The following is a 16769-nucleotide window of genomic DNA, read 5'->3' as shown; positions in this document are numbered from 1 at the left end:
TATCAACCTCCTCGAGCTAAGGGCAGTGCCCATTTCCTTTCACTAATCAAGGGATCACACTCTAGAGTCCTTACAGACCATATGGCATGTATATACTACATAAACTGACAAGGGGGAGCCAGGTCACCCTCCCTCTGTGTGGAAGTGATGAGACTATAGAATTGGTGTATCGCCCATGAGATCACACTGTCCTCAACCTGCCATACTTGCTTGCAAAAATGGTCCAGGTTCCAGATTTGGTGAACTTCCCAGAAAATCTCCCCAAAATCCATGGCTCTGCCAAAGATCCTTAACTATATACTGACCCTAAAAAGATTGGGACTATCTCTCAGCGTCCACCAAGCAGCTGAAGCCGCCCTCCCCAACAAGTAGAGGGATACTTAATGCTATCACACCCGACCACTAAAAGATTCCTCACGGATAGAGTTAACCTTTCCCCACAACCCCGACTTCCTATCCCCACATGGGACCTAAACCTGGTATTGAGAGGCCTGACTAGGCCTCCCTTCAAACTTATGGCCACCTGTTCGCTTACACATCTCTCAGTGAAAACAGCCTTCCTGATAGCAATCACCTTGGCTAGGAGAATAGGAGAAAGAGCAGCTCTGATGGCACGTCCTCCTTACACAATATTCTTTCAGGACAAGGTTACTCTCAGGCCACATCCAAATTCATCCCTCAGGTAACCTCCCCATTCCACATGAACCAATTGATTCATCTTCTAGCCTTCTACCCCAAGCTTCACCGAGAGAATAGGAAGGCTATATTACATGCACTAGATGTAAAGAGAGCCCTAACCTTTTACCTGGATAGGACAAAGGCTTTCAGGAAGTCTCCTAAACTTTTCCTCTCTATTGCGGAAAGATCCAAGGGCTCAGCAGTTTCAGCCCAGAGACTCTCTCCGAATGGGTCTCAAACTGCATAAGAGTGATCCCTCCAAATAGGATTTGTGCACACTCCATGAGGTCGATCTCCTCACCATTGCTTTCTTCAAGAATGTCCCCATGTGAGAAATCTGTAGAGCGGCAACATGGATGTCAGTCCATACCTTCACAGAACACTATGTGATCCGATGTGATCTTTGGCTCCACAGTACTGTCATCTGTAACTGACCAAACTCCAAAGCCCCAGCCCTCCAGTAGGGATACTGATCAGAAGTCACCTACAGGGGAGCCCTCTTAGGGACACTACTCGGGGAAAAAAAAAGAAGTTACTCACCTTGTGCACTAACAGTGGTTCTTAGAGATGTGTGTCCCTCTGGGTGATTCACAGCCCACCCTCCTCCCCTCTACTTCAGAGTTCTTGTCTATGACTCTGCGGTAGACAAGGAGCTGGGGGGGGGTTAGCCCACGTGCATTGGCTAACTTCGTGGCAGGGCACGAGGAGAGGTAGTGCATGTGCTGTCCAAAATTCTCCAATCAGCAGCTCAGGGAAGCAAGCACACCTACAGTGGAGCACCCATAGAGACACATATCTTAAAGAACCATCGTTACTGCACAAGGTGAGTAACTTCTTCTTCCCTGTTGCTCTGCACTGAAGCAGTTAAGCTTTGGAATTGGTGCATTGCCAACCAGATAGTCATTTCAGCTTCTTATTTCTCGGGTATGCAATACACCATGGCAGACAACTTCAGCAGACGTTTTCCCCTAAATTATGAATGGGATTCTCAAGTTCTCAACAAAATATTCCTAATTAGGGGGTTTCCAGAGGTCGACCACGTCATACTGCAGCCACCATGAAGTGCAGAAAATTTTGTTCCAAAGGAGGATTCAATCTGCAATCTCTTGTAGATGTTTTTTCTTATTATATGGACAAAGGTTGGGGTTTTTATGCATATCTATCAACTCTGTTGCTTTTAAAGGTTCTCAACAAGATCAAGTAGGACCAAGCCTGGGCCATTTTGATCGCACCAACTTCACCAAGACAAGTTTGGTTTCCTTACATCATCAGACTCATCTCTTGCCCTCCATGGCGGCTCCCGATCAGTTCTCAACTGTTGTCTCAGAATGCGGGTCCAACACTTCACCCCAATTTGAATGTTCTGCAACTCCAACCATGGGCCCTCAATAGTTCTTGGGTCTTAAGGCATCCTGTTCATCAGGAGTATGTGCTCTTAAATAACAGGAAGGAATCTACAAGACTCACTTTCCTTCAGAAATGAAGAAGATATCATCCTTAGTGCAACTGTTGTCATATGTCACCTGTCCAGTTGTCTCTTTCTACAATCTTGGATTATCTGTTGAAATTGAAAACATCAGGTCTCTCAAATCAAGGTTCAGTCAACGTTCACTTAGTGTCAATAACAAAAGCGGCAAAGAGTCCTGTGGAACCTTATAGACTAACAGACGTATTGAAGCATAAGCTTTTGTGGGTGTATACATGCATCGGACAAAAATGCATGCAACCATGAAAGCTTATGCTCTAATACATCTTTTAGTCTATAAGATGCCACAGGACTCTTAGTCTGGTTCTGTAAAAGCGGCAAACACAGCTACCCCTCTGATACTTGTCAATAACAAGTTACTGCTGGCCAGTGGAAGGTTTCTTAGTTTTCACACATCTGACCACTTCGAGATTCCTGAAAGGTCTTTGAGTAGCAGCTGTGTTAGTCTGTATCTGCAAAAAGAAAAGGAGTACTTGTGGCACCTGAGAGACTAAATTTCTTAGTCTCTTAAAGTGCCACAAGTACTCCTTTTCTTTTTGCTGAAAGGTCTTATGATCCTTTGTCTGCAGGCTAGAGAGCCTGCTCCGCTTTGGATCTAAACCTTGTTCTTAATTGTTTCATGAAACAACCTTTTGAGCCACTAGCTACATGTTCTCTGTTAAATTTGTCTATGAAAACAGCCTTTTTGGTGCCCATCACTTCTTTGTGAAGGTTTGTAAAGATTGGGGCTCTATTTAGTAGGGGCTCTATTTAATAGGCCCTACATTTACTATGTTCTGCCAGAAGACGGTATCATTATGACCCCATCCAAAATTTTTACCTAAGGTTTCTTCTGAGTTTCATATTAACCGGATTATTCATCTTCCAGTTTTCTTTCCTAAGCTGCATCAGTCTACAGAGAACACTACCTTCCATACACTAGATGTTTAGAGGGCATTGGCCTTTTACTTGGACAGAACCAGACCATTCAGGAAGTCCCCTAGACATTTTGTTTCTCTTGTGGTTAGGTCTAGGGGATCCATTATCTCTACACACAGACTCTCTAAAGGGATCTTTCGATGTATTATGACTTGCTATGGTTTGTCTGATGCTCAATTTCCCCTACGAGGGAGTGCACATTCTACTAGATCACAGTCTACCTCTGTAGCCCTATTCAAGGACATTCCAGTTGCTGAGATTTGTAAACTTGCAATGTGGACTTTGGTGCATACTTTTTTCAGCCATTGCACTTTGGTTCATGCTGCTAGATTGAATGCTGCAGTAGGCAACATAGTTCTCTTCAGCGCTGGACTCTTTCCCGAATCTACCACCTCCTTAAGGGGGTGTCATAAATATAAAGGGAAGGGTAAACCCCTTTGAAATCCCTCCTGGCCAGGGGAAAGCTCCTCTCACCTGTAAAGAGTTAAGAAGCTAAAGGTAACCTCGCTGGCACCTGACCAAAATGACCAATGAGGAGACAAGATACTTTCAAAAGCTGGGAGGAGGGAGAGAAACAAAGGGTCTGTGTGTCTGTCTATATGCTGGTTTCTGCAGGGGATAGACCAGGAATGGAGTCTTAGAACTTTTAGTAAGTAATCTAGCTAGGTATGTGTTAGATTATGATTTCTTTAAATGGCTGAGAAAAGAATTGTGCTGAATAGAATAACTATTTCTGTCTGTGTATCTTTTTTGTAACTTAAGGTTTTGCCTAGAGGGGTTCTCTATGTTTTTGAATCTAATTACCCTGTAAGATATCTACCATCCTGATTTTACAGGGGGGATTTCTTTATTTCTATTTACTTCTATTTTTATTAAAAGTCTTCTTGTAAGAAACTGAATGCTTTTTCATTGTTCTCAGATCCAAGGGTTGGGTCTGTAGTCACCTATGCAAATTGGTGAGTCTTTTTATCCAACATTTCCCAGGAAAGGGGGGGTGCAAGTGTTGGGAGGATTGTTCATTGTTCTTAAGGTCCAAGGGTCTGGGTCTGTAGTCACCTAGGCAAATTGGTGAGGCTTTTTACCAAACCTTGTCCAGGAAGTGGGGTGCAAGGTTTTGGGAAGTATTTTGGGGGGAAAGACACGTCCAAACAGCTCTTCCCCAGTAACCAGTATTAGTTTGGTGGTGGTAGCGGCCAATCCAAGGACAAAGGGTGCAATATTTTGTACCTTGGGGAAGTTTTGACCTAAGCTGGTAAAGATAAGCTTAGGAGGTTTTTCATGCAGGTCCCCACATCTGTACCCTAGAGTTCAGAGTGGGGGAGGAACCTTGACAGGGGGTTATTACTTAGGGAGTCACCTGAAGTGGAGTACCCACAGGGGCACTACTCGAAGAAGATGGAGCTGTTACTCACCTTGTGCAGTAACTGGATTTCTTTGAGATCTCTGTCCTTATGAGTGCTCCACTACCTGCCTTCCTTCCCCTCTGCTTCAGAGTTTCCTCTGTAGGACTTTGTGGTAGAGAAAGAAAAGAGGGCCATTCACGTGCTCAATCCCATATAGCCTCAGTATGGGTCACAAGGATGTGCTGAATGGGCACTGCTACCAAAATTTTCCAGTCAAAGATGCAGGGCACATGCACACCTGAAGTGAAGCACCACAGCGACATGCATCTTGAAAAACTCCAGTTGTTGCACAAAGTGAGTGAGCTCTCCTTACAGTTACAGTGCCCTATATACATTTTTTCCCCTTTAGGCACAGTTATGTTTATATGGAATTCTAGAAAACTATTAAAGTTTGTTTCAAAATTCACATGTTTAGGAATATCTTTCCCAAGAGTATGGATCTACAGTGAAAAGAGGAATTAGTTATTTCCAAGTTTGGACAGTCAATACTTTGAATGTTACAGTATATTAGCAAAAAGAAAAGGAGTACTTGTGACACCTTAGAGACTAACCATTTTTTTTGAGCATAAGCTTTCGTGAGCTACAGCTCACTTCATCGGATGCATGCAGTAGAAAATACAGTGGGGAGATTTTATATACACAGAGAACATGAAACAGTGGGTGTTACCATACACACTGTAACGAGAGTGATCAGGTAAGGTGAGCTATTACCAGCAGGAGAGGAAAAAAACAAACCTTTTGTAGTGATAATCAAGGTGGGCCATTTCCAGCAGTTGACAAGAATGTGTGAGGAATGGGGGGGTGGGGGGGGAAATAAACATGGGGAAATAGTTTTACTTTGTGTAATGACCCATTCACTCCCAGTCTTTATTCAAGCCTAAGTTAATTGTATCCAGTTTGCAAATTAATTCCAATTCAGCAGTCTCTCGTTGGAGTCTGTTTTTGAAATTTTTTTGTTGAAGAATTGCCACTTTTAGGTCTGTAATCGAGTGACCAAAGAGATTGAAGTGTTCTCCAACTGGTTTTTGAATGTTATAATTCTTGACGTCTGATCTGTGTCCATTTATTCTTTTACGTGGAGACTGTCCAGTTTGACCAATGTACATGGCAGAAGGGCATTGCTGGCGCATGATGACATATATCACATTGGTAGATGTGCAGGTGAACGAGCCTCTGATAGTGTGGCTGATGTGATTAAGCACTATGATGGTGTCAGGTTAGGGGGTGTCAGGTTAGGGGGCTGTCTGTAAGCAAGGACTGGCCTGTCTCCCAAGATCTGTGAGAGTGATGGGTCATCCTTCAGGATAGGTTGTAGATCCTTGATGATGCGTTGGAGAGGTTTTAGTTGGGGGCTGAAGGCGATGGCTAGTGGCGTTCTGTTATTTTCTTTGTTGGGCCTGTCCTGTAGTAGGTAACTTCTGGGTACTCTTCTGGCTCTGTCAATCTGTTTCTTCACTTCAGCAGATGGGTATTGTAGTTTTAAGAAAGCCTTGATAGAGATCTTATAGGTGTTTGTCTCTGTCTGAGGGGTTGGAGCAAATGTGGCTGTATTATAGAACTTGGCTATAGACAATGGATCGTGTGGTGTGGTCTGGATGAAAGCTGGAGGCATGTAGGTAAGCATAGCGGTCAGTAGGTTTCCGGTATAGGGTGGTGGTTATGTGACCATCTCTTATTAGCACCGTTGTGTCCAGGAAATGAATCTCTTGTGTGGACTGGTCCATGCTGAGGTTGATGGTGGGATGGAAATTGTTGAAATAATGGTGGAATTCCTCAAGGGCTTCTTTTCCCTGGGTCCAGATATATATAACCATTGTGTATTCTATGACAACCTAATTTTATATTGTCATAGAATACACCAATCATATATATATATAATTAGGTTGTCATAGAATACACCATGGTTAATATGCTTTTTCCTTTTCATTCATTTCTTTTTTGGTGGCAAGAATGCAGAATAATACAGAAATGTATCTCATATATCTATATTTCCAATGGTCTATAGAACAAGTCAGGAAAAAGATTTAGGAATGGGATCTTTAACGGCTTATAGTGTACATCTATCTGAAAATCAAGCAGCCTATTGAAATATGTCGCAGAGTAGTATGTGTTAGTCAGCATTTCATCTAGTTCAATCTATTTGAAATTCAAAAGAATGCACCAAATTCCACAGAAGCTATGAGATGTGCAGACATACATTTGTTAGACAAACGTTACAAATGTGATATCTCTTTGAGGGTTTAGGAGATCCAAAGACTAAACACTGTAACGTGCTTTTCAGTTGTGCTTTAAAGATGATTCTCTGTTCTTTTGCACTGTAATATTCACTCTTTCTGTATCCACAATTGCCTCTTAATGACAGGGGCATAATAGTAGCATTTTAAAGAATTTGTTCACCCATTTGTACCTGTAGTATATATATTGTTAATTAACTAAATGTGTGAACTAATGTCTGAAATGCAACGAAGGGAATTTTAATTAATTTGTTCTATAAGAGGGAAGCCTTCAACCTTCCACATTCCTCTGTCAGGTCAGTATACTATTTAAGTTGGCCTTTTTTTTTTCTTTTAATACAATGCCTCTTACATTACGCTTATCAGCAAATTTTAAAATTATTGATTTTTACCTTTATAAAAATTAAAAGTGATTCAGTTTAAACCAAAGGGACACTTTTCCATATAAAGTAGTTTCCATATGTAATTTTTCATTTTTAAATGTTTGTAATATATTCCTTTCCATTTGCAGACCTTGTTTTTCATTGCTGAATCATGAATTCTCTCATTAGTTTCAGATATTCTCCCCCGGCCCTGTTCTGCAAACATGCAGATACACCAGCAGCACTAAATGGCCAATCCAATTATCTCCATTTTTAAACAGGTTGACAGTCAGCCAGTAAGAGTGGCTGTTGGGTCTGATAACTCTTACGATTGCCAAAATTTGATTAACTGGGGCCAAAATGCCTACTCCTACAAAGAATCCTGTGATGCTATTGGTCAATTACCCTCATGCTTTGCAAAATACATGTGAACTTACATTTACTTAGGCATAACTATGTCTCTGGGAAGGAAAGAGGGCCATAGACTGTGGCGTCTCCTGACCCATTACTTGCATCCTTGGGATCTATGGTGCACCCATAGAGGGTCTTTCTTATGGTCCAGGAAGAGAAGAACAATCTCCTGGAGAAGGTACTTCTTCCCTCTCTCAACCCCATTTTAAGATCACTAGATTGGAATCCCGTCTTCTGAAAGCAAAGGAATCTTTCTAATGCCTTGGTTTTATTGCCACCAAATCCCAGTTAATATTCAACAATTCCTAATTAGTATTTTGTTTATTTACTGTCAGATATTCTGGTTATTATTGTAAATGTGTTTTCTGTCTAGAAAGTAAAGCATAGTTGCATTTTTTTAAAAAAAGCAAAATACATTCTGGGGCAATTTTATAAGACTTTCAAAGATATGACATATTGTGATAATGCAGCTTTTCAATTAATGAACTATAGATGGCTGCTTCTTTCATATCACAAGTGACCCTGAGGGTTAATGTAATCCTTAACAGGGCAAATACTATTTAAAATCTTGTTGCTTTACTTAATCCTTCCAAGTCACATTTGTTGATACTTAATCAAATTAGACAAAAAAAGTCAAGCTACTATTTTATAAACTGGCTATCTGTATAGCTGTCTTGGATAACCTCATTTAATAAATCAAGCCAAGTTTTAAGTAATCTGACTGTACTTCCAATTTTGTTTTTCAGATGAGAAAAAAATTAAATGAAGGGCCAGTGAACAAAACTGACAAGCTAGATTTCATATGGGAAAATTATTCACCAGTAATTCTGTTTGTCATAGTTCCTTCTTCTCCCATTTTAGCTAGCAACAGTAATTATAGATAGCATTGTAGTAACCCGCACCCTGGCATTAGCACCTGCTGCAGCTGTGATTCAGCATCACAGAATGCTATCTTGGGGAGAGAGGGAGCCAACAAGAGGGGAGCTCAAGCTGGGGAGGGTGCTTGGATTCCACCTGAAGGGGCAGTTGAAATAAAATCTGTTAGACAAGGAGAAGAATGTAGATGCAGAGGTAGCATGTACACTGGTGCCTGGTTTCAGAGTAGCAGCCCTGTTAGTCTGTATTCGCAAAAAGAAAAGGAGTACTTGTGGCACCTTAGAGACTAACCAATTTATTTGAGCATAAGCTTTCGTGAGCTACAGCTCACTTCATCGGATGCAACCTGGTGCCTGGGTAGGAGAGGACGCAATAAAATAAAAGAAGAACAGGAGGATAAAAGTAGAGGACTGGGAAGTGAGAAGGAGGAAGGAAGGAAAATAGGAAAGGTTTCAGGTTCAGAGAAGTAGAAAAAATAGACCTAGGTATGTGAGCAGGCACTGTTAGAGAAAGGAAGTAGAGGGAAATAAAATCTACAGATATACTGGGGAGAGTGTATAAAGGGAAAAATCTGAAAGGAATTATAATTGGTGAAAAGGGGAATTGCTCAAAAAGCTGCGTTAGATGAAAACCGATCCAATAGTAAATGAGAAGCCCACCCACAAATGACCTACAGTAAATGAGTAGAGAGAGTGACTGTTTGAACATCTATTGAAGGAGTACAGTTCAAAGGTGTCTAATGGACAAGTGAGGACCCACTAGGAGAAGAAGCCCCACTTGCGGATAAACTTGATTCAAAGAAGTTCAGACATGGGAACAGTGAAGCCAAAGAGAAATAAAGAACAGGATAGCAAGAGTAGAGCTGGGCTTACAGCCAAGGAGAGGAAAAGTTAATTCTTCTCTGAAGTAGCACAGTATATTGTTAAGTAATCTCTCTCGTTCTTGTTACTAGCAATGCATTTGGCACTAACTGCACTGCATGTACAAGCTCACAAAGGTTGGGTAACCTATAGTTTATTATTATAACTAGTAAGTCTTTGGTAATATTCAATATTATTGATGCTCCTGATACAATTTTGTGGGTTTCCCTTATAAAATTTTAAACATTTAAAATTATCCCTTTTTGGCTTTGCCTTTGTCTCTCACAGTTAGCATAGTCTAGCCTGGCTGGGTCACCACAGCAAGCAATAAGGCAAAAGCTCCATCAGTCAAAACTAGTATATAAAGAACCTATCTACCAATTTCCTTTCAAGTTAAACATTTCCAGACCAAAGTAATGGATGAGAAATTAAGGGGAAAAAATAAACCAAGAAACGCTTCCAAGTAGAGAGAGACGTGATATAGGCTGGGAAGAGAGAAGATGCAACAAACAGAATTACTTATCCCTTGTTACTCATTCCCCTTGTTCATTCCCTCTTCTCCCATCCTACAAAGTGACAATTATAGAAAACAGATGTTGAGAGCAGAGAGTCAGAGGAGTGAGCTTGCCTGATAGTAGCTTTTGCAACATCTAATAGCCAACAAACGTCAGCAGAAGAGAAACAGATACAATGGCAGATCAAAATATAAGGAGATGACCAAGTGGCCACCTCACAAATTTCAGAGGCAGATTCTTCTGCTCTGAGTCCAGAACATTTCCATGTCTTTACAGAATGTCAATTAACAATTTTGGATGTAGCCATTTGTTTTGGTGAATAGGTTACAATCTCTTATACACAAAGTTACTGTAGTCTTGGTTGCTTTTGACTCTGACAACCTTCAAAGCAAATTGTCAAAGGAATTCCAATAAGTTCCTAATAAATATAAGCAAACCTGTACATAAAAAGTGATTTTGATATAGCATTGATGTTGAATGCATTACAATAAAATGTCTTTGATTACTCATAAGTAATCCAAGGTAATAACTTTCATAGCACAAATATTTCAAAGGAGTAGCTAAAGAAATACAAATATGATTTTCTTGTTTCTTTTGGTTCAATAAATCTTTATAAAACATCAGATATAAGTATTGATATCCTCAGCATGTCTGCATTCATACTTGGAATACATTAACAAAGTAGCATTTGTCTTGAAGGGCAAATTTTATGAGTAAATCCAATATAAAACCTCTATGCTACTAAATATGCTGATAGGTTAAAAAAAAGTGGTTTACATATTAAAAGTCACTAATTGGTTTACACAACAATTGTGGAAATGAATTATGCCTTCTAAAGAATGATACTGTAAGAATGATACTGTACTTTTGTGCATATAATTGAGTATTTTGTGAAACTTTTTGATGTGTATAAGTACAATGGTTCTCAAACTTTTTTTTTTCGTGGACCACTTGAAAATTGCTGAGAGTCTCGGCGGACCACTTTAATGATCTTTCCAAATGTTGTTTGTACCATTAGCTAACTATTGCTTTCGGATAAAAGCACTATATAAAAAAACCCTTAATAATAATTCACGTTCTTTTGTTCTACAAATAAAAGCACACAACTCATATTTTAATATCAGTAGTCTTACCTTTCTAATGCGATGGGTGTGCCCTCTCTCCCCTGCCGCTGCAGCCTCCACTCTGGGGCTGGGAAGGAGGGGGGTCTCTCCCCTGCCACAGCAGCCACAGAGCTGAGGCTGGGAAGGAGGGTCATCTCTCCCCAGCAGCCCTCTTTTCTCTGGCTGCTGCAGCCCTGCATGTCCCAAATTCCCCCCACCTCCGCTTCTCACCCCACATACTCCCTATTCCCCCCAAGGCCACAACCTCACCTTACATGTGCATCTTCTCCAGGGTCGAGGCACCTAATTAATGTGGCAGCGCCTGTGTGGCTCCATTAATTAGGTGGTTGGCCCTTCATTCTCTCGTGTGTGGCCACCCTGGCACGCGCCTTAGAGGGCACTATCCGCAGACCGCCTGAATGGAGCTCGGACCACAGTTTGAGAACCTCTGGTATAGTACATGCCAAAATATCAGTAGGAGTCTACTGCTAATGCAGTTTTGAGTGAGGCTGGAGGAAAAGGGAAATATACTTTTCCAGTTAAAAACAAACAAAACAATGAGATTTTTAGCGAAAAGATAATAATTGCAAAAGTTAGGGTTCTCAGTAAAACATTAATGCTAATGCCTTTTTTTATTCAGGATAGTACTTAAGCATGTGCTTAACTCATACATAAGCTACATTAGGAGTAAGGAGCTACTACATAGGGAGAAATTGGTATACATTACGCTAGATATGAGACAAAATATTACAAATATTAATAGATCCCAGGGCAAGAAGAGATAATTGTGATCATCTAGTCTGACCTTCTGTATAACACGGCTAATACAACTTTCCCAAAATAATTCCTTGAACTAGAGCATATCTTTTTTTTTTTTTAATCCAAACTAGATTTAAAAATTGCCATGGATGGAAAATCTACCATGGTCCTTCCTAAATTATTCCAGTAGTTAATAGAATCCAGGCAGTGCTCCTGGCCTGGGGGTCTCTGAGCACAGTGTCAGGGTGCAGATCCTCTATATAGCGTCCCCCTCCTGAGTTTAGACCCCGAGATGCAACTGCCTAACACCTGGGACTAGTTCTGAACACTCAGAATCCCGCATAGTTTAAACACATCCACTGTCAGCATACCAGCTGTGTGAGCACTCTGAGGTCACAGATTAACTCTTCAAGGACATATGGTAGGTGTAGCACATAACACACACTAACACACGCAGACAGCCTTTGCACAGGATTCTAACACACTATTGATCTTTACTAATCAAATAAAGCACAGAAATTACAGATCTTATGGGAAAAAAACCCATTCTGAATGCAATGCTTCTCACTCTAGCTCACCAGCGTGTTGTCTAGTATGATTGTATTTGAATAGAGGATCATCCCAATTTAACAACCTTCTGTTGTCAGCTCTGTATCACTAGTGCTTGGAATTTTAGTTCAGCATGGAGATAAAAGGAAAACAGGTGAGGCAAAAGGCTGTACATTCAAAATGGAGTTTGCAGCTTGGTAAAGAGAGAGAGAGTTGTTAATCTCACACAGAATTCATGAGTTGTACAGACAGATTCCCCAAATTGTTGCACCTTCTATCAGGAGTAAGGCCCTGCTGGTACTCCATCTCCTGACAGCCTTACAAATCAGCTAAGCTGCCTGGCAGACCACCCTGCCTGATTGGCTGGTTCTTACGCCCAGTAGCAGCAGTAGCTCTCTGGCTGCTAAAAGCACACACTTGTGGATTCTTTGCTTCCCTGTGCTTGCCGCACTCCAAGCCTGCTACTGTCTTGCTTCTGTCCTGATGTGGCCTAGACCCTGCCCTGCACCCAGCCTTTTTTCCAGTCCTCTCCCAGCCTCGTTCCTGCCTTGGAACCAGCCCTGCTCCTTCCTTCCCTGACTTCAGGTAATCTAGTTCTGACCCCCGTTCCTATTACTGGTTCTGACTCTGTATTGACCCTTGGCTCTGGTATTTCGACTCTGGCTCTGGTTCTGATTCCTGGTTCTTACTCCTGTGCAGTGTTTTCCCCAGGAATTGAAATTAGGGGGGGTGTTGGAATATCCAGGGGCAGGTGAGGGCCGATGAGGGCTGAGACTGCGAGGGCAAAGGTGGGCTGTATGGCACCATAGTAAAAACTGAAAAATGTTTCATGACTATTTTATTAGATTTAACTCATGTTTTAAAATCATCACAAAAATTAAAGCTGGCTACTCAAGCCTACTATGAAGCACTACTTCTACATGCATCTTGGTTTCTTGTTGTAATTTTGCACTCTTTGGTGTCTTCTTGTGTGTCGGTTACTTCCAGTCCTTCATAATATGCTCATGATCAGGCAGAAGGCGACTTCTTTTAGAACAAAAAATTCTATTCAACGAGGAAAAAATATGCTCAACTGTAGCTGTTGTGACTGGGATTAGCAAGAGATGAATTCCTACTTTCATCCCAGGAAACATAGCACAAAGATTGGGTCAAACCACTAGTAATGATGAAGTTGAAGTCAAATCTTCATTTATTTGTCATATGATATTCCACTCTGTGTTCAAAATTCTCTATTCTGTCCTGATCACATATCATCCCCATTGCTGGTAATGCCTGAGTCCACTCAACTGTAGGTGTTTTATAAGACAGGCATCTGTAAAAGCTACGTGGAGGTTGAATAGAATCCAGAAATCTCTATTGTGGATTTGTAAGAATCAAGTCTATGTACTTTTTCAGCTGGCTTAACAAACAGTTCTCGTCCTCTTCACTTATGGAGTCAATATAAGTACCTTCATTAGTCAACTTCTGGACTGAAGTCTTTTTGCTTCTTCCAGTACATTTTCAATGGATATCTCTGATTGATCCAAGGATAACTTCTATTTCTGGACAAAGATCTACTACAGTTGTAGCAGATGCCTGGATCACATTGTTTAATGACCCAAGTGATTTCAACAGTAGACTTACAAGAGAGAGAATGGTGATAGTCTTCTCTGAACTTAATAACAAAAGTAGTCCACCAGCCTCACTACTTAGATCTGTTCTATCTTGGTGGATATTTTCCAAAGCCAATAATAATGGTTGCAGTAATTTTCAGACAACTGCCAAGAATCACTAATGAGAAAGCCAGCAGGTTTTCCCAAGTTGGACTCATTTGAACTTCAATCCCAGTGTATCTTCTATTTGTTTCCAAAATGTTCAGTCCTTTTGGACTCTTGCTGAAAAAAAAAGAGTATAAAAAAGCCACAAATTTAATTACTTTTTTATGTCTCTTGAAGATTCTGCAGCTTGTACTAGCGCTAGCTGGAGTAGATGGCCTCTACAGTGTGTATAAGAGAGACTAGGGTTACGCTTTTCTCTGAGCAAAGCTTGTCCGCTATGTCTTCCAGAGAAGTTTGTAGCTCCATCGAATGCACAAGCAGACATCTGTTTGGGGTTCAATTTACAAGCATTTAACTCCTCTAAGATGTCACAGATGCCGCGGATGTTCAGCTCTCAGTGGGGGAACCTCGCTGCTAGTGCAGTCTGGGCCGTCTCTTCCACAGAAACACTGTCCCACAGCAGGTCTAAGCACTTAGGCCTGATTATCAGAGATTTCAGCTGTAGTGGTCACTTAACAAACCAAAAGACTATCTGTGGAGCCTAATCAGCTTTGTCTTTAAACAGTGGAGAGGGGCATGTCAAATAGCGCTTGTGACTCAGGCAAACCATCAAGCAAAACATTTGTCCCCACCCTCTCTCTTGGTGCCCTCAATCAGCAGAGGCTGAGTACAGTTCTACTGCCCTTTACTCACACAATAAGAACGACAACATTTCATTCCCCCCTATCACCCCGCATTCAAGTGATTTGTAACCCAACCCTAGCCAAAATCTGTCACTTGGGCAATGTAGCCCTGTTTGCTGGATACCTAGGTAGATTTGGTGTGAATGCAAATACAATCTGGTCCTGAAGCCTTTCCCCCACAGCTCATTACTAGCTGTCAGGGAGAGCTCATTTTGACTTCGCTTACAAATCATAGTTTGAAATTATTAGGTTGGTCAACATCACCAAGGTGAATGCGCTTGACATTGTCACAAAAAACAAGGGCTGTATAAGGAAGCTAGTCTGTGTTCATACTGTTCAAATCTATTATACTTTTTCAGATGCATGTATTTTATCATATACTTTATATGCTTTTAAAGTGTGTATTACTGTTCCAGTTTCAATTCAGATTTCCAAACAATCACTAAATTGGCAACACTGCATGTAACTAGTTCACAAAACTGGGGAGGGTGGGGGGTGTTAGGGAAATCCCTGTTCGTGCGATCCACTAGGTCTGACTCTTGCTCCTGCCACTAACACAGACCACCTCTGACTCCAACTTGAGAGGTAGAGGAGGGGAATGTTAGTTTGAAGTGTATATTGTTTAATTTGATCTTTTTAACGGCTAATCTTTTGTAATATAGCCAAGTTCCGGATGAATGCCGCAGTGGAGATTATTCATGGGATGTTCTGAATCAGCACAATGCCATTCTCTTTCCTGGGCCAGATCTGCTCACTTTATGGGCTGTTACTCTCTCCTGCCCACAAGCGGGGCTGTTATGATTGATGTATACTATCAAACTCCATTCCTGGTAGATTTTTCTCTAATGGGGAGTTCAGTTAGGTTATATACTGGTGAAAGCCACCGTCCATTCTGGGCTAAATTCAGCTCAACATCTTTATAACAGTTGAAGTGTTCTTTTTCTAACTTGGCTATTTTAAACACATGAAATATTACAGTCCAGATGTTGCTGCTTTTGTGCTTTAGAAAAGTGCTAAGAATGAACCTCTGATCTCATAGATAGGCACAAGTTAATAGAAAATAAATAGAAATACAATTTAAATAGGATGTAAATTAAGCAGATCTGAGTTAAAAATAGTCATTTTGGTTATGCATTCCTTAGTTATGATCACTTGAATATGCAGGTATTAAATTATTGTGAGTATGGCTCCGGATTTTTTCCTGTTTTCAATAGAAACATTGAGAACACTGACTAACAGATACAAATGTCAAGTAATATGTATTCCCTAGGTTACAGCAGATATTATGTGAATGCAAAATGTAATGCTAATCAGATGTTATTCATGATGTGTTTTACTTCTACAATAAAAGAATGAAAGCAGCAACAAGAATTTTACTGGTATATTTTTCCATAAATAGGGCACTTTCGATTAAATAATTTTTGATGTGATTTACAGTAACCAGATTTATGCAAAAAATACAAAAAAGTTTACAATTTCAGTACTTCATATATTAACCTGGCGATACCTCAGATTCTACAACAGGTAACGTCAAGCTAGAAAGAGAGCATTATCATTGTGAATTCGGCCTGATGTTGTAAAATAAAATTGTATTTAGCTTGCTGTCATGTGTTCTGGAAATTATTACCTTTACCTACCAAAATGTTCTGATATAAAAAATAAGAGATGCATTGTTTTAATTGCATGCTAAATCTTTTGTTGCCTTTGATCTTTGCATCAAATTTGACTAAACAGTAGAGTACTTACAGTAGGGAATATAAATTTGTGGCTTTTTTATCTTGACTTTTTCAACAGAACTTAATTAGAAGTTACATCAGCAACTTAGTGTTGTATCATTTCTTGACATTTCAGAGTATTGGTTGTTTTATTAATTCCACATCATGTTTGTTTTCTGTGAGGTGCAGTCAGCAGACTAAGCTGACCAGCATATGTTTGTGAATGTTTTTTTACAGTTGTTCATTATAAATTAAAAATCTATTGGGAGCTAGTCTCTAGTTGCATAACCCTGAGCAAGCAGAATGTCTACTAACGGGATACAAAGCAATGCTTTGTCTCTTAGTTCTGTCTGGGTTTCTTAAAGCATAGTTACTGGAACAATTTTTAGAATGAGGGTGCTGAAAGCCATTAAAACAAACCTGTAAACCCTGTCAATGACGGAAACCACTTCAAACCAGG

General features: G+C 40.5%; 1 protein-coding gene across 13 annotated transcripts in view; it reads left to right on the top strand.

Annotated features, from left to right (window-relative positions):
- TBC1D32 (TBC1 domain family member 32) overlaps positions 1–16769 on the top strand; it is a 180188-nt gene that overhangs the window by 75032 nt on the left and 88387 nt on the right. The window lies entirely within an intron of this gene.

The sequence above is a fragment of the Lepidochelys kempii genome, chromosome 3, assembly GCF_965140265.1.
Source record: "Lepidochelys kempii isolate rLepKem1 chromosome 3, rLepKem1.hap2, whole genome shotgun sequence".
NCBI lineage: Eukaryota > Metazoa > Chordata > Testudines > Cheloniidae > Lepidochelys > Lepidochelys kempii.
Note: the sequence above shows the minus strand (reverse complement) of the source record. Positions and strands in the feature narration are given on the sequence as shown.